A 25,712-nucleotide genomic window follows, 5' to 3' on the forward strand; every position below is an offset into this window, starting at 1 on the left:
ATAATATTATTTTTATTATATTATTTTTTATTTAATCTTTAATCATTAAATCGTTGATTAGCATTTACAATTTTTTCTATAAATTGGTTTTGTTGGTAGGGTTGTTGTTGGTAGTTTGTCGTTGGGTTGTAGTTGCTTCGGTTGGTGTTGTTGAACCCCGGTGGTCGGTTGTTTTGGAAGTCGAACGAAACTTGCTTTTGGTTTCCAAGGTAACTTTGATTGTTGTGGTAGTTGTTGTTGTATGATGAACCACCCCTTTGGTATCCTTGGTTACTTGGAATGTCGTTTGGTGTAAGCTCACCCTTTCGAATATAACCCGCAAAGTTTGCTTGTTCTTCCGTCATCATAGGAACATTGTCTTGATTGATCATGTTAACTTGAGTTACTTGTGGACAATCCCTTGTTAGGTGAGGGCCGTCACATCTTTCACAACCCACTTGCATAGCAACAACGGTTTGTTGAAACTTCTTGATTTTTCCTTCAAAAGTTTGGAATCGATTTGTCAAAGACTTCAAGGTATCATTATCATAATCTCCTCTATCAACTTTGGATACACTTCTTCTTGGCATGTCCCTTGATGGTGAGTTCCATTCAAACGTGTGAATAGACATATCTTCAAGCAATCTTTCCGCCTCAATAGGAGTCTTGTACATGAATACACCACCCGCGGATGAATTCAATATGACCCTTGTTTGATCGTTGATGCCTCTATAGAAGACATGTATTTGCTCTTTCTTGTTAAGACCGTGTTGTGGACATGATCGAAGAAGCTTTTTCAATCTTTCCCAAGCTTCATAGAGAGTCTCTCCACCTTTTTGGCAAAAAGTGTTGATTTCCATCTTGAGCATTTCCGCTTTTGTTGGAGGGAAGTACCGATGAATGAACTTGTCCCTTAAGTCTTGGAAAGTGACGATTGAATTAGGTGGTTGAGTTTTCAACCAATGCTTAACGGCTCCAACAAGAGAGAATGGAAAAGCTCGGAGCTTAAACGCATCCTCACTAACATCTTTGGACTTGTATAAATCGCAAAGTTCGTTAAAGGAATCGAGATGCTCGAAGGGGTCTTCATCAATTCGTCCTTCAAATGTGATATCCTTGAGTAATGTCATAAATTGCCCTTCAATCTTCCAATTGTCGGCCCGGATAGGTGGTCGTGCAATGGAAGGTGCCACATTGGGTGGGGCACTTAACCTAGCACTCCACATTGGGATGTTATCCGGGTCAACATCATCTTGCAATGGTTGTCTAACATCATCGTTGTTGAGTTATGCTTCCATATCGGAAAAATAAATGGGTAGATGCTCAAAGTTGTCCCTTATAATTCCCTCTTCTCGTAATTTATAAAAACCGTGAACCGCTCGTTCGGGCTCGGATAGGGGGCTTTCAACTTCTTGGTCTTGATGGGACCTTAGTTTCATACACCATCTAACCTACGATCACAACACAAGAAACAAACGGCGTTTCCCAAAACACAAAAATAATAAACGAAAAAGTAACTTTTGTGAGGACGAATCCCTACAAAAGGATCGAATAACTACTAATGCAAATCAAAAACTCAATTAAACGCACACTATCCCCGGCAGCGGCGCCAAAAAGATTGATGGTGTATGTTTGTGTCACGTGTGGAATGTGTGTTATGATGATTACAATGCAATGAATACTTAGAAAATTAGCACAAACACCCGGTCAATTATACCCGGTCATTATAGCAAGCAAGTACTCACACAAGGTTCGTCCCAAGAGAAAGTGTGGAAATCCAGTTATTAAAGACTAGTAATTATCCTAAGTTGTTTGGGGGTTTTGTAAATCAATATTGAGATATTTAACTACACAAGCAAACATAAAATTAAGGAAATAAGACTATCAATAACTAAGGCGTGTCCACTTGATTACTCCACTTGATTACTTGGATTGCTCTTTACACTTCATACCACTTTAGTGTTCGAAAACCATTTGCTAGTATCACTACTAAACCAATTGATCAAGTAAGTTCATAATTTCATAGACTCACATAAATTCCCTTACCCAAACCAATCATATTGAGAAGATCGTTGAGATTCAACCTTGGGTTAAACTCACATAAAACCCTTAGCCAAAACAATCACTTGCATTAACTAACACTACCAAGATTGACTAGAAACCATTTGAAAACCAACCCAAATCAAGGATACAATCACTTGAAATCCCTAACCTTGTTGTCTAGATCACCAAAGGTGTTGAAGCACAAATCATTTAACAAATCAAATCACTAAGACAAGTTAACTAACTCATGTAATCAAATTAAAGCTTAAAAAACTCTTGATAGTGGATCTTCAATTGAACTCAACAACACAAACCCAATTTAAGCATTCAAACACAAATTATTCAATAGATATAGAGCAATCCTTTCATCAAGCTTTGCAATCAAGTGAAACACATAAAATCTAGCCAAGCATGGCTAGATAAACACCAAATAAGTAAAAGTAAGAATAAACAATCATCATGATTACAACTTAATAAAAAATGTACCAAAACAAGTGATGATTACAAAGAAATGGAGTATATGATAAAGAGCTTCACTAATCTAACAATAATCTTGAGCTAGCACCTTCCAATTGATCCTTGATCTTCAATGGATGATGAAAATGGTTGAAGATGACTGAAAATCGGACCCTAGGAGCTGCTCTCAACCAAACCCTTATCTCTTTCTATTTATACTTGGTGACAATTTTGACCTATATCAGCGTCGGTGCACCACACCTTTAAGTTGGTGCGCCGCACCATTTCACTACGAATAGGTGTGCCGCGCCCTAAGGTGGTGATCTGCACCATTGCGCATGAAATTCAGGATTTTGCTATTGGTCATGAATTGTGTCATTCCAAGTTATGGGGTGCGCCGCACCTGTGACTTGGTGCGCTGCACCATTGTGCTAGCTGTGAGGTTCCCTCAGTTCTTCACTTTGGCTCATGATCCATGCTCAATATTGGTCAATTTTACACCATTTTAAGATTTTAGCAAGATCTAGCCACTAACTCCACTTTCGACCCAAAAACCGACATTTGAGCTTACAAAACTTCATAAACCAAGTGTATTACGGAGGATATTGCGAGGAAAAGTATGGGTGTTCGAGCAATATCATTCATTATTTGTTAATCATATAAACATAGGTCCGAAAGTATTGTTATAAGTTTGTCTCATCTGAATATAACTATAATGGTATGCCTAGTATGATGGTAAAACTAGTAATTAGCACTTTAGGAGAGAGTCTTCAATTATTTTTAGGATTTTTCTAATGACAACTCTAAGGGTTATTATTAAGAATTAAATTAATGTAAAAAGTGGTGGTATATGAGGTAGTTATTTTTTAGAAAGTGATTGATTTTTATGTATGTTCAAGTTGTTTTTGCATGTCTTAATCCCTTAATGAAAACTCTTAGTTTTATACTCCACTCTTCCCGTATTGATAGTCTTATATTTTGAGCTATCCAAAATTAATAGTTACTTTTATAACGACCCGTCCTAATCCTTCTTGACGAATACATTACATTTGGTTACATCGCGAGGTAATTGACCTCTAAATGATACATTTTACAAACATTGCATTCGTTTTTAAAAGACAAACTTCCATCACATCGAAAGTTGACGGCATGTATACCATTTCATAATATATCCAACTATAATTGACTTAATAATAATCTTGATGCACTCAACGACTCAAATGCAACGTCTTTTGAAATATGCCATGAATGACTCCAAGTAATATCTCTAAAATGAGCAAATGCACAGCGGAAGATTTCTTTCATAACTGAGAATAAACATGCTTTCAAGTGTCAACCAAAAGGTTGGTGAGTTCATAGGTTTATCGTAAATAATAAAATTCTTCATTTTGATAGTCCACAAGATTTCAAATACAGTACACCTATCTCGTGTACGAAACCATTTTTCATAATGCTTAGCAGAGTAGGTTCGCATCCTTTTCTCCCCCGTAGGTTGCCTCGCGATTTTTTATAATCGTACACATATCTCGTGCACAAAACTAATACACATAACCTGTGTATAAAAATCATTCTCTCGATACATAACATTCAATTTGCTTTCATAGCTTGGCTTGGTAACCGACCTTAACATATAATGCGCATAAATAATATCCCCAAAACAGAACATCTCGTCTGTATAATATATAAACTTCGAAGTACTAAACACCACGCCCACTAGCTCTTCCGTCTAGTGAACATTCTGGGTGAGGGTGTTAAACTCGGTAGGTAACTTTAGGATTCGCGTGAATTAGGGCCATACCCGTTTTCTAATTCTTAGGTTACCAAGCAATAAGGGGAAATATTCACAACAATTAGTGGCAATTATCACGTCCAACTAATTCAATCATAATCAACAGAACTTCTGTCTGCATAATAATTCATTCGAGGAATGTTTTGCTTGTGTCATATCGCGTCAAACATTTATAAAAGCATTTCATGTATTCTCAGTTCAAAATATATTTCAAAATCATTTAATAAAGCAGTTATAAAATCGGCGCATGTATTCTCAGTCCCAAAAATGTAAAGAGTAAAAGGGAATCAAATGAACTCACAATACTGTATTTTGTAGTAAAAATACATATGACGACATTGAACAACTGAACAATGCAAGGTTGGCCTCGGATTCACGAACTTATATCATTTGTATATTCATTAATACATATACTTGTAATCGGATCTATATATCTTTAGTTTTGTTTTATGATTAATATATATATATATATATATATATATATATATATATATATATATATATATATATATACAATTTTATTAATACTTATCATATATTATAATGTTCATTTGATATATAATTTAATTAACGTTATATCAATATAGATGACATTGTATTAGTTAAAACGTAATATTAGTATACTTAGGTAATAAATATATTCTTATAAAATTTTCTTTTGTTTGAAAAATATTTATGATAATAGTACTAGAATAAGGATATTAATAGTTATAATACTAATAATAATGATAATGATAATAATAATAATAACTTTAATAAAGATGGCAATTTAGATAATAATGATAGGATAAAATGATAGTTTTCATAAAGATAATATTTTTTAACAATAATGGTACTTTTAATAAACATGATGCTTTTTAATAGAAATTTTACTAATCATATTACTAATATTACTAATATTAATGTTAAATGATAATTCTAATACTAACTATTAATAATAATGGTACTTAGTACTAAGATTAATTTTAATGATAACCAGTGGATAATTTTTAGTAAAAATGACAATAGTAGTAATAATTTTCAATAATAACAATACTAATAACGATAATAATCCTATCAATGATAATATTAATAGTAATACTTATGTTACTACTAATAATTATAGAAATGGTACTAATATTAATATAAATGAAAATAATTATAATTTGTATCATTTTTCATAATAATATTTATATCCAAGATTTCTATATTTATTATCTTATCAATATTATTAAAACCTGCATATTCATAGTTATAATAATTATAACCTTCGCATTTAATTTATAGACTAATGACGATAATTTCTTTTAAAAACTTATTTGTTATCATGATAATATTACTAGCAATAATACAATAATAATAATAATATTAATAATAATAATAATATTAGAAATGATAATACTACTAGTGTTTCTAAATGATAATTATAATTATAATAATAATGATAATATCGTAATTTACATTAATGAAGTTAATGATACCAATCATAATAATAACTAACAAAATGACCATAATTAATAATATAACAATAATAATAACAATTAATAATAATAATAATAATAATAATAATAATAATAATAATAATAATAATAATAATAATAATAATAATAATAATAATAATAATAATAAGTTGTGATGTGATCCACCAGTTGGTGGCCTGCTTCCTTTAGGGGAGGTCAGGAGTTCGACCCTCGTTGGCTACATATTAAAAACACAATTTCATCCCAGCCATGAAGTATCCACCCATGGCACCTTTCCCATATCGTTTGGGGGGTAAAAAGGAGGGGTTTTACTTGGCCGTGCCCTTGGATCGATTTCAAGGTTTCCTCCAGGGCAGCGATGGGGGCGGGGTTATTATCGCTGCATCGGCATAGTCGAAACGGGAGATGATCGCAACGGGTGGTAAAGTCCCTTCGGGTGATCTCAATCGCTGTTCAAAAAAAAAATTAATAATAATAATAATAATAATAATAATAACAACAACAACAACAACAACAACAACAACAACAACAACAACAACAACAACAACAATAATAATAATAATAATAATAATAATAATAATAATAATAATAGAAATTAAATAAAAGAGTATACCCATATAAAAGCTTCTCTTAAAAAGAAATGCTCCAGACTAGAATCGAACCCGAGACCTCTCGCTACTCGCAACATCACTTAACCATTGAACTATTTCCATTTTTCCTGGAATTCTATCCCTCGAAAATATTATAACCCGACTGCTTAAAATATTCATCTTCTTCCTAATATTTAGTCGACCAGAAGTGACCACGTCCAGAAATCAAATCTATCAATTGACATTTTTTGTTTATTAATTCTAAGATTTATCACTAATACAGGAACGTTCATATGTGTTGAATTTATTTAAAACAGAAAGGAATAAAAATTTAAGATTAAAACTGATAAGAACAACACGTTTTGAACTCAAAATCAAATTCAACATTAAAGACTGTTTTAGGCAACGATTATAACATGAAAAAGATTCAAAATCTTCCTTAGAAACTTTCCGTGCCTTCAATTTAACTTAAAACATCCAAACGAATTCGAATATAACGATGAACAAATCCTTTGACTTTTTTTTAAAATAAACTTTGACTTCGAATTTAGAATTCGTTAATTGGAATTTGAAGCTGTAATTTTGAAGTTAGTTTGAGTAGAAGATTCCTAATCAAACTACATTAACAGATTTTGAAAAACAACTCGAGATTGAGCTAATGATAAAAATTTTGCGTACAGGGGAGCTATCTAGGTTTCATTTAGCTTTTCTGATTAAATTTAGAATTTGCAGTGAAAATTGAGTTTTGTCTAAGTAGCTACACGAATTGTAATACTTTTACTCCATTAAAATTGTTGTGTAGTGATTATTTGATGTCGACGTATAATAGCTTATAGACAGGAATCAGACAGGGAAATAAAATGAAGAAGAAAAGGAAAAAAAACTATTTGATCGTGATGTTAATAGCAGATATGAATCTAATTCATTTGGAATAATTGTAGATAGAAACAAGAATTTATATAGGGTCGATGAGGATGTGTAACTGAATCGTACTTCCCCTTTTTTATATGAATTATAGAATTAATATTAATAAATATCCTAATAATACTAATACTAATAATAATAATTATTATATAAATAATAATAATAATAATAATAATAATAATAATAATAATAACTCTAATAATAATAAATAACAATAATACTGATAATAATAATTATTAATAATAATATTTATAATTATATGAATAATAATAATTTTGATAAAGATAATAATAATAATATGGTAATATTAATAATAATAATAATAATGATCTCTTTAATAATAATTATAGGTTTAATAATTATTGGTACTAGTAATAACTTTAATAATAATAATGATTTTTAAATGATAATAGTAATAATAATTATAGAAGTATTAATAGCAATAATGTAACAACTTACTCGTATCAGATTTTATATCTATATATTATATTGAAACTAATAATATAACTAATACTAATTTTAATATTCATATTAATATTATTAATAGTAATAATAATGGAAGTAATAATAATATTAGTATAACAATCATATGTTTAACTTATGATTACAGTTAATATATTATATTTTATTAATTATGTAATATTACTATATCCTATATTATATGATAACATTCATTGAATACTTGATATGTATATATTACAATTTAATAAAAATTATGAATAGAACTCATGTATAGATTTATATATATACTACTATATATACAATTATGTTTTAAATATTAAATAGATAACTACTTATATATATTAAACAATTAAACTCAAAGTATAACGTTATACCTTTAATACTTTAATAACGTTGACAAGTTATGTTTGAAACCATTTATATCTAATATACTCTATATATTTAAAATAACAAAGTTTTAGTTATTTAAAGTTATCTTTCATAATAACTAAATTACATAATGGTTCATTGATATATTTAATATAATTATTTACATAAGTAATTATTTATATTTACATTTCTGTTTATAATTAAAGGTTCGTGAATCATCGGGAATAGTCAAAGGTTAAATGAATCCATGAAAATAGTTCACAAGTTTTGAGACTCAACATTACAGACGTTGCTTATCGTGTCGAATTCATATTAAGATTAAGTTTAAATTTGGTCAAAAATTTTCGGGTCATCACAGTACCTACCCGTTAAAGAAATTTCATCTTGAAATTTGATTGGGATGGTCATGGCTGACAATAAGTATGTTTTCATGACGCATACAAGCTGAAAATTATAGTTTTATTATCAATGAGTAATATAGATAAAACAATCTGATTTTGTGAAGAGAGTGAAGCTATCACAAAAAAATGAAATGAATAAATGTAGGTTTGTCTTAACCGGTGAAGTAGTCACGGTTAATTTCCAGAATTCCAGGAATTTAAAGAAAATCTTTGAAATCTGAATAAGATTTAATTCTTCGGTAATTCAGGAAATTAGGATCTCTCTAATTAAATGCGGAGATCTGCCTTGATTTCTTTATCTGATATCTCACTATAAATTAACTTCTTCCGTTCCCTTACTTTTACCCTTTCTATACTCAATTCCCAAATTCAAAAGATTGTGAAAATGCTTAATTCAGTTCTGATCCTTGTCCTTATCCTGACTATCGCCACAATCCTTCTCCTTTTCCAACTTCCATCGGAGGAATCTGTTTACTTCTACTTCCCCATTGGGATTATAGTGTTTTTAATACTCCCGTGTCTTTATGTTGCGATAAACATTGATATACACGATTTGTAGTTTCTGGGTTGTTGTTGGGTTTTATATCTTCTCTTATATTTCTGAGTTTCATAATTTTATTTTCTCTTCCCGACTTTAAGTCAGGCGAATAATGATCCAGAATTCATAGATATGAAATTCGAAATGAACATAGTTAACGTTCTAAGAGAGAAATTGTAATAGCACGATCTTAATTGGTTAATTTACCAGAATCCAAGAGAAAAGATAGGACTATCAGGAAGATATGTTCTTGATATGTTTATAGATTAGATAGAATGTAAGAGTCGTGTAACATGGTACATGATGACGTTATGATCTGTGAATCATCACGTTCTATTAGAAACTCAGCATGACTTACTGTAATATAACCACGTTGATCAAGTGTCATTATATTATACTAACTCATGCATAAATTTCTAACACTACTTCAAAAACATTCATATTTTAAATTCGTATCTTTCAGAATTTAGAAACTAAAACAGTTTCCTTTCTGATTTAATACTGATATCACGAAGAGACAAATGATTTCAGATAAGAATAGTTATGAAAATATTTTCAGAAATATCGAGGATATTTATAATGAAAGATATGATGATATCTTAGAATTTCTATTATCAAAGGATGATGAGGAAGATTGTTCGTAAAGGTTTAGAGTCAGGAGCAAGGTATTCGTTAATAACTTCAGTAGATACTGAATCATTTGGATTCTTTGAAGGCAGGTTTAGTCTCTTGTGATTTTTCCACAGCCTCCTTCATGGTTTGCTCAATTCGTTTTTCAGTACAAATTTTCCATTGAGTGTTTCCAACACTCCATTCTTTATCATCAAACTTTTGACTGTTAAGGTAGTCTTCAGTTTTCGCTGCTTCATCAGCTTTTTCAACATTTAAAGTATTGATTCGTAGACTGGGTGCCTTTTTAGAATTTCAAAATTGAAGATCATAATTCTAAGAGATAAATGTTATATGTATACATATAACTGTTGATGTAGACATACTGCGAGATTTCAAAATACTGATTGCTGATTCTCGGTAATTGGTATGGCAATTCTCGTTACAAGGTGCGGATGAGTATATGATAGGGTTTCAATGAATATAATGATTTTTTGAAAAGTCAAAGATCAACGAAGTTGTTGGTAAGTTTACTGCTAATGTGATGGAATATAAACGGTTCCCCGGTAACGATGACGAAAGGCAACTCATATATCAAGGTTATAATAAGACTAATTCGAATGAAATTCGAAGTTGTCTTGTTGAAACTGTGACAAAATTGGCTAATTTGAAAAAGAATTGCAATGTTATTTTCGGTAATAACAATGTCAAAGGGCTAGTGTAGTGACCCGAACTTTTCCATGTTTATATATATATTAAATGAAATTGTTATTTACATGATTAAGTGTTTCCAACATGTGAAGCAATCAAACTTGTTAAGACTTGATTAATTGAAATAGGTTTCATATAGACAATTGACCACCCAAGTTGACCGGTGATTCACGAACGTTAAAACTTGTAATAACTATACGATGACATATATATGGTTATATATATAGTTAACATGATTTTATTATAAGTATGTATCTCATTAGGTATTTTAACAATGAGTTATATACATAAAAATGAGATTATTAATTTAATAAACTCGAAAACGATATATATAACGATTATCGTTATAACAACGTCTTACTAGGTACATATGAATCATATTAAGATATTGATACACTTGGTTAATTATGTTAAATGATAAGTAAATATATTATTAAGTGTATTAACAATGAAATACATATGTAAAAATAAGACTACTAACTTAATGATTTCGAAACGAGACATATATGTAACGATTATCGTTGTAACGACATTTAACTGTATATACATCATACTAAGATATATTATATATCATAATATCATGATAATATAACAATTTAACATCTCATTAGTTATAATAAACAATGGGTTAACAACATTCAACAAGATCGTTAACCTAAAGGTTTCAAAACAACATTTACATGTAACGACTAACGATGACTTAACGACTCAGTTAAAATGTATATACATGTAGTGTTTTAATATGTATTCATACACTTTTGAAAGACTTCAAGACACTTATCAAAATACTTCTACTTAACAAAAATGCTTACAATTACATCCTCGTTCAGTTTCATCAACAATTCTACTCGTATGCACCCGTATTCGTACTCGTACAATACACAGCATTTAGATGTATGTACTATTGGTATATACACTCCAATGATCAGCTTTTAGCAGCCCATGTGAGTCACCTAACACATGTGGGAACCATCATTTGGCAACTAGCATGAAATATCTCATAAAATTACAAAAATATGAGTAATCATTCATGACTTATTTACATGAAAACAAAATTACACATCCTTTATATCTAGTCCATACACCAACGACCAAAAACACCTACAAACACTTTCATTCTTCAATTTTCTTCATCTAATTGATCTCTCTCAAGTTCTATCTTCAAGTTCTAAGTGTTCTTCATAAATTCCAAAAGTTCTAGTTTCATAAAATCAAGAATACTTCCAAGATTGCAAGTTTACTTCCAAGTTTTCTAAATCCATTCCAAGTAATCATCCAAGATCAAGAAACCTTTGTTACTTACAGTAGGTTATCTTTCTAATATAAGGTAATAATCATATTCAAACTTTAATTCAATTTCTATAACTATAACAATCTTATTTCGAGTGGAAATCTTACTTGAAATTGTTTTCGTGTCAAGATTCTGCTTCAAGAACTTTCAAGCCATCCAAGGATCCTTTGAAGCTAGATCTATTTTTCTCATTTCCAGTAGGTTTATACAAGGAACTTGAGGTAGTAATGATGTTCATAACATCATTCGATTCATACATATAAAGCTATCTTATTCGAAGGTTTAAACTTGTAATCACCAGAACATAGTTTAGTTAATTCTAAACTTGTTCGCAAATAAAAGTTAATCCTTCTAACTTGACTTTTAAAATCAACTAAACAAATGTTCTATATCTATATGATATGCTAATTTAATGATTTAAAACCTGGAAACACGAAAAACACCGTAAAACCGGATTTACGCCGTCGTAGTAACACCGCGGGCTGTTTTGGGTTAGTTAATTAAAAACTATGATAAACTTTGATTTAAAAGTTGTTATTCTGAGAAAATGATTTTTATTATGAACATGAAACTATATCCAAAAATTATGGTTAAACTTAAAGTGGAAGTATGTTTTCTAAAATGGTCATCTAGACGTCGTTCTTTCGACTGAAATGACTACCTTTAAAAAAATGACTTGTAACTTATTTTTCCAACTATAAACCTATAATTTTTATGTTTAGATTCATAAAATAGAGTTCAATATGAAACCATAGCAATTTGATTCACTCAAAACGGATTTAAAATGAAGAAGTTATGGGTAAAACAAGATTGGATAATTTTTCTCATTTTAGCTACGTGAAAGTTGGTAACAAATCTATTCCAACCATAACTTAATCAACTTGTATTGTATATTATGTAATCTTGAGATACCATAGACACGTATACAATGTTTCGACCTATCATGTCGACACATCTATATATATTTCGGAACAACCATAGACACTCTATATGTGAATGTTGGAGTTAGCTATACAGGGTTGAGGTTGATTCCAAAATATATATAGTTTGAGTGTGATCAATACTGAGATACGTATACACTGGATCGTGGATTGATTCAAGATAATATTTATCGATTTATTTCTGTACATCTAACTGTGGACAACTAGTTGTAGGTTACTAACGAGGACAGCTGACTTAATAAACTTAAAATATCAAAATATATTAAAAGTGTTGTAAATATATTTTGAACATACTTTGATATATATGTATATATTGTTATAGGTTCATGAATCAACCAGTGGCCAAGTCTTACTTCCCGACGAAGTAAAAATCTGTGAATGTGAGTTATAGTCCCACTTTTAAAATCTAATATTTTTGGGATGAGAATACATGCAGGTTTTATAAATGATTTACAAAATAGACACAAGTACGTGAAACTACATTCTATGGTTGAATTATCAAAATCGAATATGCCCCTTTTTATTAAGTCTGGTAATCTAAGAATTAGGGAACAGACACCTTAATTGACGCGAATCCTAAAGATAGAACTATTGGGCCTAACAAACCCCATCCAAAGTATCGGATGCTTTAGTACTTCGAAATTTATATCATATCCGAAGGGTGTCCCGGAATGATGGGGATATTCTTATATATGCAGCTTGTTAATGTCGGTTACCAGGTGTTCACCATATGAATGATTTTTATCTCTATGTATGGGATGTGTATTGAAATATGAAATCTTGTGGTCTATTGTTACGATTTGATATATATAGGTTAAACCTATAACTCACCAACATTTTTGTTGACGTTTAAAGCATGTTTATTCTCAGGTGAATACTAAGAGCTTCCGCTGTTGCATACTAAAATAAGGACAAGATTTGGAGTCCATGTTTGTATGATATTGTGTAAAAACTGCATTCAAGAAACTGATTTCGATGTAACATATTTGTATTGTAAACCATTATGTAATGGTCGTGTGTAAACAGGATATTTTAGATTATCATTATTTGATAATCTACGTAAAGCTTTTTAAACCTTTATTTATGAAATAAAGGTTATGGTTTGTTTTAAAAATGAATGCAGTCTTTGAAAAACGTCTCATATAGAGGTCAAAACCTCGCAACAAAATCAATTAATATAGAACGTTTTTAATCAATAAGAACGGGACATTTCAGTTGGTATCCGAGCCTTGGTCTTAGAGAACCAGAAAATTTGCATTAGTGTGTCTTATCGAGTTTGTTAGGATGCATTAGTGAGTCTGGACTTCGACCGTGTTTTCTTTAAAAATGATTGCTTAACATTTTTGTTGGAAACTATATATTATTAACATGTATATATTATGTGATATATTAATCTCTTAACATGTTTGATATTGTATGATAGATGTCTACCTCTAGCACAAATCCCATTGACTCACCTAATAATAACGAAGAGTCGAATATATATTGGACTGATTCACAAGTTCCCGAAGAAGAACTGGAAGAAGAATCAGAACCGGAAGAAGAATCAGAACCGGAAGAGGAGGAACCGGAGGAGGAAATAGAACCGGTGGGGGAAATAATAAAACGGTTAAGTAAAAGAAAATCCTCAACCAACCGACCAAGGTTAATTATGGTCAATGGTGTTTCCGCCAAGGAAGCAAAATATTGGGAGGATTACCAATTCTCCGATGAATCGGATTCCGACGAGAATTCCGATGATGTTATAGAAATTACCCCAACTGAATTTAAAAAGGCAAAAGAAAATAATAAGGGAAAGGGCATAAAAATAGAGAAATCTAATTCCAACCCCGATGAACTTTATATGTATCGTCAACCCCCGAAGCCCTTAAGTTGTAACAATGACCCGGGAACCTCTAAACCACCAGGTTTTTCTAAACCGTTGTGGAAAACGACAGCTCGTATTAGGGGAACATCATATATCCCTAGAAACTTGGCAAAACGAACCAAAACCGAAGAAGAAGAAACGAGCGAGTCGGAATAAGATAGTTGTATTCGTGTGGTGTAATATATGTAATATAGTGTGCTTATGCTTTATGATATATGTAAAAATTGCTTGTATTAATAAGTATTTTTTTTATGAATCTAACTCTTGTCTATTTTACAGTATAAAAACACAAAATGGATAGACAACCCAATATTTTAAGAGACCTACCCGGAGACATGATTGCGGGGACATGAAATCTTGTCTAGAGTCGGTCAGAATTCTTCGGCACAACTATTTACGGCAAAATCAGTTTGTAAGACATTCGAAGAACGTTCCAAGAATGTCTTGGTTTATAAGAGACTTTCGTTTGAAAGATGGGGGATATCACATTGGGAAACCCATAAGTTACGATGTGTTTACTTTGACGCATATATTGCGGGGAACCCAAATGCTATTTTACGCAACGGGTTAAGAAATTATTTTGACTCATTGTATCCGAATATAGGACTTCATGATTTAGAAAAAGTGGCTAACATGCAACATAAAGAAGCATGCTATGCTTACGGGTTAGTAATGTTCGCTTCTCACCAAAGTGAGAAAAAGAACATCGGGCTACAGCTATTAAACAAAACGTTCCCACAAGTGACGGAGTCGGTAATTGGGGTAAGAAATGAGGTTTTTAGGTTATTACGAGACTGTTGGTCATTACGTAACCCTCGTCCCTTTGACAACGTTACAACACGCTGTCTTATCAACGGCCATAACGGTTATGTTCCACAAGACCAAGGATGGGAAGTAGTCCTAGTAAAACCAGAATGCATGACTTGTTTCTGGACGTATGAATTACGTGTCTTTATTTCCTTTGCTGAACGACTTGTGTACTAGCTAGAATTATCTTCACAACTATCTTGTATCAAAGTTATTGTGTGCTATATTTCATGCTTTATGTAAAATAAGCGGTATTGTAAGTTTGTAAAATATTGTATAAAAGTTTGAACGCGAAATATTATTATAATCAGTTTTTCATATAGAATTGTAGTAGTTGAATTGTATATTAGCTACTAAGTATGAACTTAACGGGTAGGTACTACCCGAATTTAAACTTATAAAACGCTAATATGAAGAAAAAGCTTTTATAAATGAGTTCATATTATGCTACGAAATACTATTAACTACTCTTAATATTCTGTATGATTAACTTGTTCCATTTGACTATTTTGAAGGAAATGGCACCGACTACTTGACACACTGTGAATATGAATGAAGAGGAATTCCGTACTTTTCTAGCTTCAAACATAGCTACAGTACAGGCTGCGCTACATACCAACAATACCCTTGGATCTACCAGTACAGGAAATCGTGTAGGATGCACCTACAAAGAATTCACTGCCTGCAAACCTTTGGAATTTGATGGAACCGAAGGACCGATCGGATTGAAACGGTGGACCGAGAAGGTCGAATCTGTGTTTGCCATAAGTAAGTGTACTGAAGAGGACAAAGTGAAGTATGCTACGCATACCTTCACAGGTTCTGCGTTAACATGGTGGAATACCTATCTAGAGCAAGTGGGACAAGACGATGCGTACGCACTACCGTGGTCAGCATTCAAGCACTTGATGAACGAGAAGTACCGTCCCAGAACCGAGGTCAATAAGCTCAAGACAGAACTTAGAGGGTTACGAACCCAAGGATTTGATATTACCACGTACGAAAGACGATTCATAGAATTTTGCCTATTATGTCCGGGAGCGTTCGAAGATGAGGAAGAGAAGATCGACGCGTTTGTGAAAGGATTACCTGAAAAAATCCAAGAAGATATAAGTTCACACAATCCCGCCTCCATACAACAGGCATGTAGAATGGCTCACAAACTAGTGAACCAGATTGAGGAAAGAATTAAAGAACAGACTGCTGAAGAGGCCAATGTGAAGCAAGTCAAAAGAAAGTGGGAGGAAAATGGTGATAAGAATCACCAATACAACAATACCAGCAATTACAATAATAATCGCAACAATTATCCCAACAATCGCAACATCAATCGCAACTACAACAAACGGCCCAACAACAACAATAACAACAACAACAACAACGACGACAGCAACTACAACAATCGTCCCAACAACAATAACAACCGCAACAACAACAACAATCAGAAGCAGCTATGCCAAAGGTGTGAAAAGTATCACTCGGGGTTCTGCACCAAATTTTGCAACAAGTGTAAAAGAAATGGTCATAGCGCGGTGAAGTGTGAGGTCTACGGACCAGGGGTTAATAGAACGAAAGGAACAAATGGTGTCGGAATTAGTAATGGCGGAGCAAGTAGTGTCGGAGCAAGTTATGCCAATGTAGTTGGTTATTGTAGTGACCCGAACTTTTCCATGTTTATATATATTAATTGAGATTGATATTTACATGATTAAATGTTTCCAACATGTTAAGCAATCAAACTTGTTAAGACTTGATTAATTGAAATATGTTTCATATAGACAATTGACCACCCAAGTTGACCGGTGATTCACGAACGTTAAAACTTGTAAAAACTATATGATGACATATATATGGATATATATATAGTTAACATGATACTATGATAAGTAAACATATCATTAAGTATATTAACAATGAACTACATATGTAAAAACAAGACTACTAACTTAATGATTTTTAAACAAGACATATATGTAACGATTATCGTTGTAAAGACATTTAATGTATATATATCATATTAAGAGATATTCATACATGATAATATCATGATAATATAATAATTTAAAATCTCATTTGATATTATAAACATTGGGTTAACAACATTTAACAAGATCGTTAACCTAAAGGTTTCAAAACAACACTTACATGTAACGACTAACGATGACTTAACGACTCAGTTAAAATGTATATACATGTAGTGTTTTAATATGTATTTATACACTTTTGAAAGACTTCAATACACTTATCAAAATACTTCTACTTAACAAAAATGCTTACAATTACATCCTCGTTCAGTTTCATCAACAATTCTACTCGTATGCACCCGTATTCGTACTCGTACAATACACAGCTTTTAGATGTATGTACTATTGGTATATACACTCCAATGATCAGCTCTTAGCAGCCCATGTGAGTCACCTAACACATGTGGGAACCATCATTTGGCAACTAGCATGAAATATCTCATAAAATTACAAAAATATGAGTAATCATTCATGACTTATTTACATGAAAACAAAATTACATATCCTTTCTATCTAATCCATACACCAACGACCAAAAACACCTACAAACACTTTCATTCTTCAATTTTCTTCATCTAATTGATCTCTCTCAAGTTCTATCTTCAAGTTCTAAGTGTTCTTCATAAATTCTAAAAGTTCTAGTTTCATAAAATCAAGAATACTTTCAAGTTTGCTAGCTCACTTCCAATCTTGTAAGGTGATCATCCAACCTCAAGAAATCTTTGTTTCTTACAGTAGGTTATCATTCTAATACAAGGTAATAATCATATTCAAACTTTGGTTCAATTTCTATAACTATAACAATCTTATTTCAAGTGATGATCTTACTTGAACTTGTTTTCGTGTCATGATTCTGCTTCAAGAACTTCGAGCCATCCAAGGATCCATTGAAGCTAGATCCATTTTTCTCTTTTCCAGTAGGTTTATCCAAGGAACTTAAGGTAGTAATGATGTTCATAACATCATTCGATTCATACATATAAAGCTATCTTATTCGAAGGTTTAAACTTGTAATCACTAGAACATAGTTTAGTTAATTCTAAACTTGTTCGCAAACAAAAGTTAATCCTTCTAACTTGACTTTTAAAATCAACTAAACACATGTTCTATATCTATATGATATGCTAACTTAATGATTTAAAACCTGGAAACACGAAAAACACCGTAAAACCGGATTTACGCCGTCGTAGTAACACCGCGGGCTGTTTTGGGTTAGTTAATTAAAAACTATGATAAACTTTGATTTTAAAGTTGTTATTCTGAGAAAATGATTTTTATTATGAACATGAAACTATATCCAAAAATTATGATTAAACTCAAAGTGGAAGTATGTTTTCTAAAATGGTCATCTAGACGTCGTTCTTTCGACTGAAATGACTACCTTTACAAAAACGACTTGTAACTTATTTTTCCGACTATAAACCTATACTTTTCTGTTTAGATTCATAAAATAGAGTTCAATATGAAACCATAGCAATTTGATTCACTCAAAACGGATTTAAAATGAAGAAGTTATGGGTAAAACAAGATTGGATAATTTTTCTCATTTTAGCTACGTGAAAATTGGTAACAAATCTATTCCAACCATAACTTAATCAACTTGTATTGTATATTATGTAATCTTGAGATACCATAGACACGTATACAATGTTTCGACCTATCATGTCGACACATCTATATATATTTCGGAACAACCATAGACACTCTATATGTGAATGTTGGAGTTAGCTATACAGGGTTGAGGTTGATTCCAAAATATATATAGTTTGAGTTGTGATCAATACTGAGATACGTATACACTGGGTCGTGGATTGATTCAAGATAATATTTATCGATTTATTTCTGTACATCTAACTGTGGACAACTAGTTATAGGTTACTAACGAGGACAGCTGACTTAATAAACTTAAAACATCAAAATATATTAAAAGTGTTGTAAATATATTTTGAACATACTTTGATATATATGTATATATTGTTATAGGTTCGTGAATCAACCAGTGGCCAAGTCTTACTTCCCGACGAAGTAAAAATCTGTGAAAGTGAGTTATAGTCCCACTTTTAAAATCTAATATTTTTGGGATGAGAATACATGCAGGTTTTATAAATGATTTACAAAATAGACACAAGTACGTGAAACTACATTCTATGGTTGAATTATCGAAATCGAATATGCCCCTTTTTATTAAGTCTGGTAATCTAAGAATTAGGGAACAGACACCCTAATTGACGCGAATCCTAAAGATAGATCTATTGGGCCTAACAAACCCCATCCAAAGTACCGGATGCTTTAGTACTTCGAAATTTATATCATATCCGAAGGGTGTCCCGGAATGATGGGGATATTCTTATATATGCATCTTGTTAATGTCAGTTACCAGGTGTTCACCATATGAATGATTTTTATCTCTATGTATGGGATGTGTATTGAAATATGAAATCTTGAGGTCTATTGTTACGATTTGATATATATAGGTTAAACCTATAACTCACCAACATTTTTGTTGACGTTTAAAGCATGTTTATTCTCAGGTGAATATTAAGAGCTTCCGCTGTTGCATACTAAAATAAGGACAAGATTTGGAGTCCATGTTTGTATGATATTGTGTAAAAACTGCATTCAAGAAACTGATTTCGATGTAACATATTTGTATTGTAAACCATTATGTAATGGTCGTGTGTAAACAGGATATTTTAGATTATCATTATTTGATAATCTACGTAAAGCTTTTTAAACCTTTATTTATGAAATAAAGGTTATGGTTTGTTTTAAAAATGAATGCAGTCTTTGAAAAACGTCTCATATAGAGGTCAAAACCTCGCAACGAAATCAATTAATATGGAACGTTTTTAATCAATAAGAACGGGACATTTCAGTTGGTATCCGAGCGTTGGTCTTAGAGAACCAGAATTTTTCATTAGTGTGTCTTATCGAGTTTGTTAGGATGCATTAGTGAGTCTGGACTTCGACCGTGTTTACTTGAAAAATGATTGCTTAATAAATTTTGTTGGAAACTATATATTTTTAACATGTGAATATTATGTGATATATTAATCTCTTAACGCGTTTGATATTATGTGATAGATGTCTACCTCTAGAACAAGTCCCATTGACTCACCTAATAATAATGAAGAGTCAAATGTAAATTGGAATGATTCGTGGACTGATTCACAAGTTCCCGAAGAGGAACCGGAAGAAGAGTCGGAACCGGAAGAAGAATCGGAATCGGAAGAAGAATCGGAACCGGATGAAGAAATAGAACCAGTGGGGGAAATAATAAAACGGTTAAGTAAAAGAAAATCCTCAACCAACCGACCAAGGTTAATTTTGGTCAATGGTGTTTCCGCCAAGGAAGCAAAATATTGGGAGGATTACCAATTCTCTGATGAATCGAATTCCGACGAGAATTCCGATGATGTTATAGAAATTACCCCAACTGAATTTAAAAAGGCAAAAGAAAATAATAAGGGAAAGGGCATAAAAATAGAGAAATCTAATTCCAACCCCGATGAGCTTTATATGTATCGTCAACGCCCGAAGTCCTTAAGTTGTAACAATGACCCGGGAACCTCTAAACCACCAGGTTTTTCTAAACCAATGTGGACAACGACGGCTCGTATTAGGGGAACATCATATATCCCTAGAAACTTGGCAAAACGAACCAAAACCGAAGAAGAAGAAACGAGCGAGTCGGAATAAGATAGTTGTATTCGTGTGGTGTAATATATGTAATATAGTGTTCGTATGCTTTATGATATATGTAAAAATTGCTTGTATTAATAAGTATTTTTTTATGAATCTAACTCTTGTCTATTTTACAGTTTAAAAACACAAAATGGATAGACAACCCAATATTTTAAGAGACCTACCCGGAGACATGATTGATGAAATCTTGTCTAGAGTCGGCCAGAATTCCTCGGCACAACTATTTAAGGCGAGATCAGTTTGTAAGACATTCGAAGAACGTTCCAAGAATGTCTTGGTTTATAAGAGACTTTCGTTTGAAAGATGGGGGATATCACATTGGGAAACCCATAAGTTACGATGTGTTTACTTTGACGCATATATTGCGGGGAACCCAAATGCTATTTTACGCAACGGGTTAAGAAATTATTTTGACTCAATATATCCGAATATTGGACTTCGTGATTTAGAAAAAGCGGCTAACATGCAACATAAAGAAGCATGTTATGCTTACGGATTAGTAATGTTCGCTTCTCACCAAAGTGAGAACAAGAACATCGGGCTACAACTATTAAACAAAACGTTTCCACAAGTGACGGAGTCTGTAATTGGGGTAAGAAATGAGGTTTTTAGATTATTACGGGACTGTTGGACATTACGTAACCCTCGTCCCTTTGACGACGTTACAACACGCTGTCTTATCAACGGCCATAACGGTTATGTTGCACAAGACCAAGGATGGGAAGTAGTCCTAGTAAAACCAGAATGCATGACTTGTTTCTGGACGTATGAATTACATGTCTTTATTGCCTTTGCTGAACGACTTGTGTACTAGCTAGAATTATCTTCACAACTATCTTGTATCAAAGTTATTGTGTGCTATATTTTATGCTTTATGTAAAATAAGCGGTATTGTAAGTTTGTAAAATATTGTATAAAAGTTTGAACGCGAAATATTATTATAATCAGTTTTTCATATAGAATTGTAGTAGTTGAATTGTATATTAGCTACTAAGTATGAACTTAACGGGTAGGTACTACCCGAATTTAAACTTATAAAACGCTAATATGAAGAAAAAGCTTTTATAAATGAGTTCATATTATGCTACGAAATACTATTAACTACTCTTAATATTCTGTATGATTAACTTGTTCCATTTAACTATTTTGAAGGAAATGGCACCGACTACTCGACACACCGTGAATATGAATGAAGAGGAATTCCGTACTTTTCTAGCTTCAAACATAGCCGCAGTACAGGCTGCGCTACATACCAACAATAACCTTGGATCTAGCAGTACAGGAAATCGTGTAGGATGCACCTACAAAGAATTCACTGCCTGCAAACCTTTGGAATTTGATGGAACCGAAGGACCGATCGGATTGAAACGGTGGACCGAGAAGGTCGAATCGGTGTTTGCCATAAGTAAGTGTACTGAAGAGGACAAGGTAAAGTACGCTACGCATACCTTCACAGGTTCTGCGTTAACATGGTGGAATACCTATCTAGAGCAAGTGGGACAAGACGATGCGTACGCACTACCGTGGTCAGCATTCAAGCACTTGATGAACGAGAAGTACCGTCCCAGAACCGAGGTCAATAAGCTCAAGACAGAACTTAGAGGGTTACGAACCCAAGGATTTGATATTACCACGTACGAAAGACGATTCACAGAATTGTGCCTATTGTGTCCGGGAGCATTCGAAGATGAGGAAGAGAAGATCGACGCATTTGTGAAAGGATTACCGGAAAGAATCCAAGAAGATATAAGTTCACACGAGCCCGCCTCCATACAACAAGCATGTAGAATGGCTCACAAACTCGTGAACCAAATTGAAGAAAGAATTAAAGAACAGACTGCTGAAGAGGCCAATGTGAAGCAAGTCAAAAGAAAGTGGGAGAAAAACGGTGATAAGAATCACCAATACAACAACAACAACAGCAATTACAACAATAATCGCAACAATTATCCCAACAATCGCAACATCAATCGCAACTACAACAAACGGCCCAACAACAACAACAACAACAACAACAACAACAGCAACTACAACAATCATCCCAACAACAATAATAACCGCAACAACAACAACAACAATCAGAAGCAGCTATGCCAAAGGTGTGAAAAGAATCACTCGGGGTTCTGCACCAAATTTTGCAACAAGTGTAAAAGAAATGGTCATAGCGCGGCGAAGTGTGAGGTCTACGGACCAGGGGTTAATAGAACGAAAGGAACAAATGGTGTCGGAACGAGTAATGGCGGAGCAAGTAGTGTCGGAGCAAGTTATGCCAATGTAGTTTGTTATAAATGTGGAAAACCGGGCCACATTATTAGAAATTGCCCGAACCCGGAGAACACGAATGGACAAGGCCGTGGAAGAGTTTTCAATATTAATGCGGCAGAGGCACAGGAAGACCCAGAGCTTGTTACGGGTACGTTTCTTATTGACAATAAATCTGCGTACGTTTTATTTGATTCGGGTGCGGATAGAAGCTATATGAGTAGAGATTTTTGTGCTAAATTAAGTTGTCCATTGACGCCTTTGGATAGTAAATTTTTACTCGAATTAGCAAATGGTAAATTAATTTCAGCAGATAATATATGTCGGAATCGAGAAATTAAACTGGTTAGCGAAACATTTAAGATTGATTTGATACCAGTAGAGTTAGGGAGTTTTGATGTGATAATCGGTATGGACTGGTTGAAAGAAGTGAAAGCGGAGATCGTTTGTTACAAAAATGCAATTCGCATTATACGAGAAAAAGGAAAACCCTTAATGGTGTACGGAGAAAAGGGCAACACGAAACTACATCTTATTAGTAATTTGAAGGCACAAAAACTAATAAGAAAAGGTTGCTATGTTGTTCTAGCACACGTCGAGAAAGTACAAACTGAAGAAAAGAGCATCAATGATGTTCCCGTCGCAAAAGAATTTCCTGATGTATTTCCGAAAGAATTACCGGGATTACCCCCACATCGATCCGTTGAATTTCAAATAGATCTTGTACCAGGAGCTGCACCAATAGCTCGTGCTCCTTACAGACTCGCACCCAGCGAGATGAAAGAACTACAAAGCCAATTACAAGAACTTTTAGAGCGTGGTTTCATTCGACCAAGCACATCACCGTGGGGAGCTCCTGTTTTGTTTGTCAAGAAGAAAGATGGTACATTCAGGTTGTGTATCGACTACCGAGAGTTGAACAAACTTACCATCAAGAACCGCTACCCACTACCGAGAATCGATGACTTATTTGATCAACTACAAGGCTCGTCTGTTTATTCAAAGATTGACTTACGTTCCGGGTATCATCAAATGCGGGTGAAAGAAGATGATATTCCAAAGACTGCTTTCAAAACACGTTACGGTCATTACGAGTTTATGGTCATGCCGTTTGGTTTAACTAATGCACCAGCTGTGTTCATGGACCTTATGAACCGAGTGTGTGGACCATACCTTGACAAGTTTGTCATTATTTTCATTGATGACATACTTATTTACTCAAAGAATGACCAAGAACACGGTGAACATTTGAGAAAGGTGTTAGAAGTATTGAGGAAGGAAGAATTGTACGCTAAGTTTTCAAAGTGTGCATTTTGGTTGGAAGAAGTTCAATTCCTCGGTCACATAGTGAACAAAGAAGGTATTAAGGTGGATCCGGCAAAGATAGAAACTGTTGAAAAGTGGGAAACCCCGAAAACTCCGAAACACATACGCCAGTTTTTAGGACTAGCTGGTTACTACAGAAGGTTCATCCAAGACTTTTCCAGAATAGCAAAACCCTTGACTGCATTAACGCATAAAGGGAAGAAATTTGAATGGAATGATGAACAAGAGAAAGCGTTTCAGTTATTGAAGAAAAAGCTAACTACGGCACCTATATTGTCATTGCCTGAAGGGAATGATGATTTTGTGATTTATTGTGATGCATCAAAGCAAGGTCTCGGTTGTGTATTAATGCAATGAACGAAGGTGATTGCTTATGCGTCTAGACAATTGAAGATTCACGAACAAAATTATACGACGCATGATTTGGAATTAGGCGCGGTTGTTTTTGCATTAAAGACTTGGAGGCACTACTTATATGGGGTCAAAAGTATTATATATACCGACCACAAAAGTCTTCAACACATATTTAATCAGAAACAACTGAATATGAGGCAGCGTAGGTGGATTGAATTATTGAATGATTACGACTTTGAGATTCGTTACCACCCGGGGAAGGCAAATGTGGTAGCCGATGCCTTGAGCAGGAAGGACAGAGAACCCATTCGAGTAAAATCTATGAATATAATGATTCATAATAACATTACTACTCAAATAAAGGAGGCGCAACAAGGAGTTTTAAAAGAGGGAAATTTAAAGGATGAAATACCCAAAGGATCGGAGAAGCATCTTAATATTCGGGAAGACGGAACCCGGTATAGGGCTGAAAGGATTTGGGTACCAAAATTTGGAGATATGAGAGAAATGGTACTTAGAGAAGCTCATAAAACCAGATACTCAATACATCCTGGAACGGGGAAGATGTACAAGGATCTCAAGAAACATTTTTGGTGGCCGGGTATGAAAGCCGATGTTGCTAAATACGTAGGAGAATGTTTGACGTGTTCTAAGGTCAAAGCTGAGCATCAGAAACCATCAGGTCTACTTCAACAACCCGAAATCCCGGAATGGAAATGGGAAAACATTACCATGGATTTCATCACTAAATTGCCAAGGACTGCAAGTGGTTTTGATACTATTTGGGTAATAGTTGACCGTCTC

The 25,712-nt window shown here is 33.2% G+C and overlaps 1 non-coding gene across 1 annotated transcript; it reads left to right on the forward strand.

The window, feature by feature from the left end:
• The first annotated feature begins 741 nt into the window (after window positions 1-741).
• Window positions 742-848, forward strand: LOC139845655 (small nucleolar RNA R71). Its single transcript, XR_011758421.1, has one exon. It is a non-coding gene; the product is annotated as a small nucleolar RNA R71 (small nucleolar RNA).
• Window positions 849-25,712: the final 24,864 nt, after the last annotated feature.

Source organism: Rutidosis leptorrhynchoides, chromosome 4, assembly GCF_046630445.1.
Source record: "Rutidosis leptorrhynchoides isolate AG116_Rl617_1_P2 chromosome 4, CSIRO_AGI_Rlap_v1, whole genome shotgun sequence".
Taxonomy (NCBI): domain Eukaryota; kingdom Viridiplantae; phylum Streptophyta; class Magnoliopsida; order Asterales; family Asteraceae; genus Rutidosis; species Rutidosis leptorrhynchoides.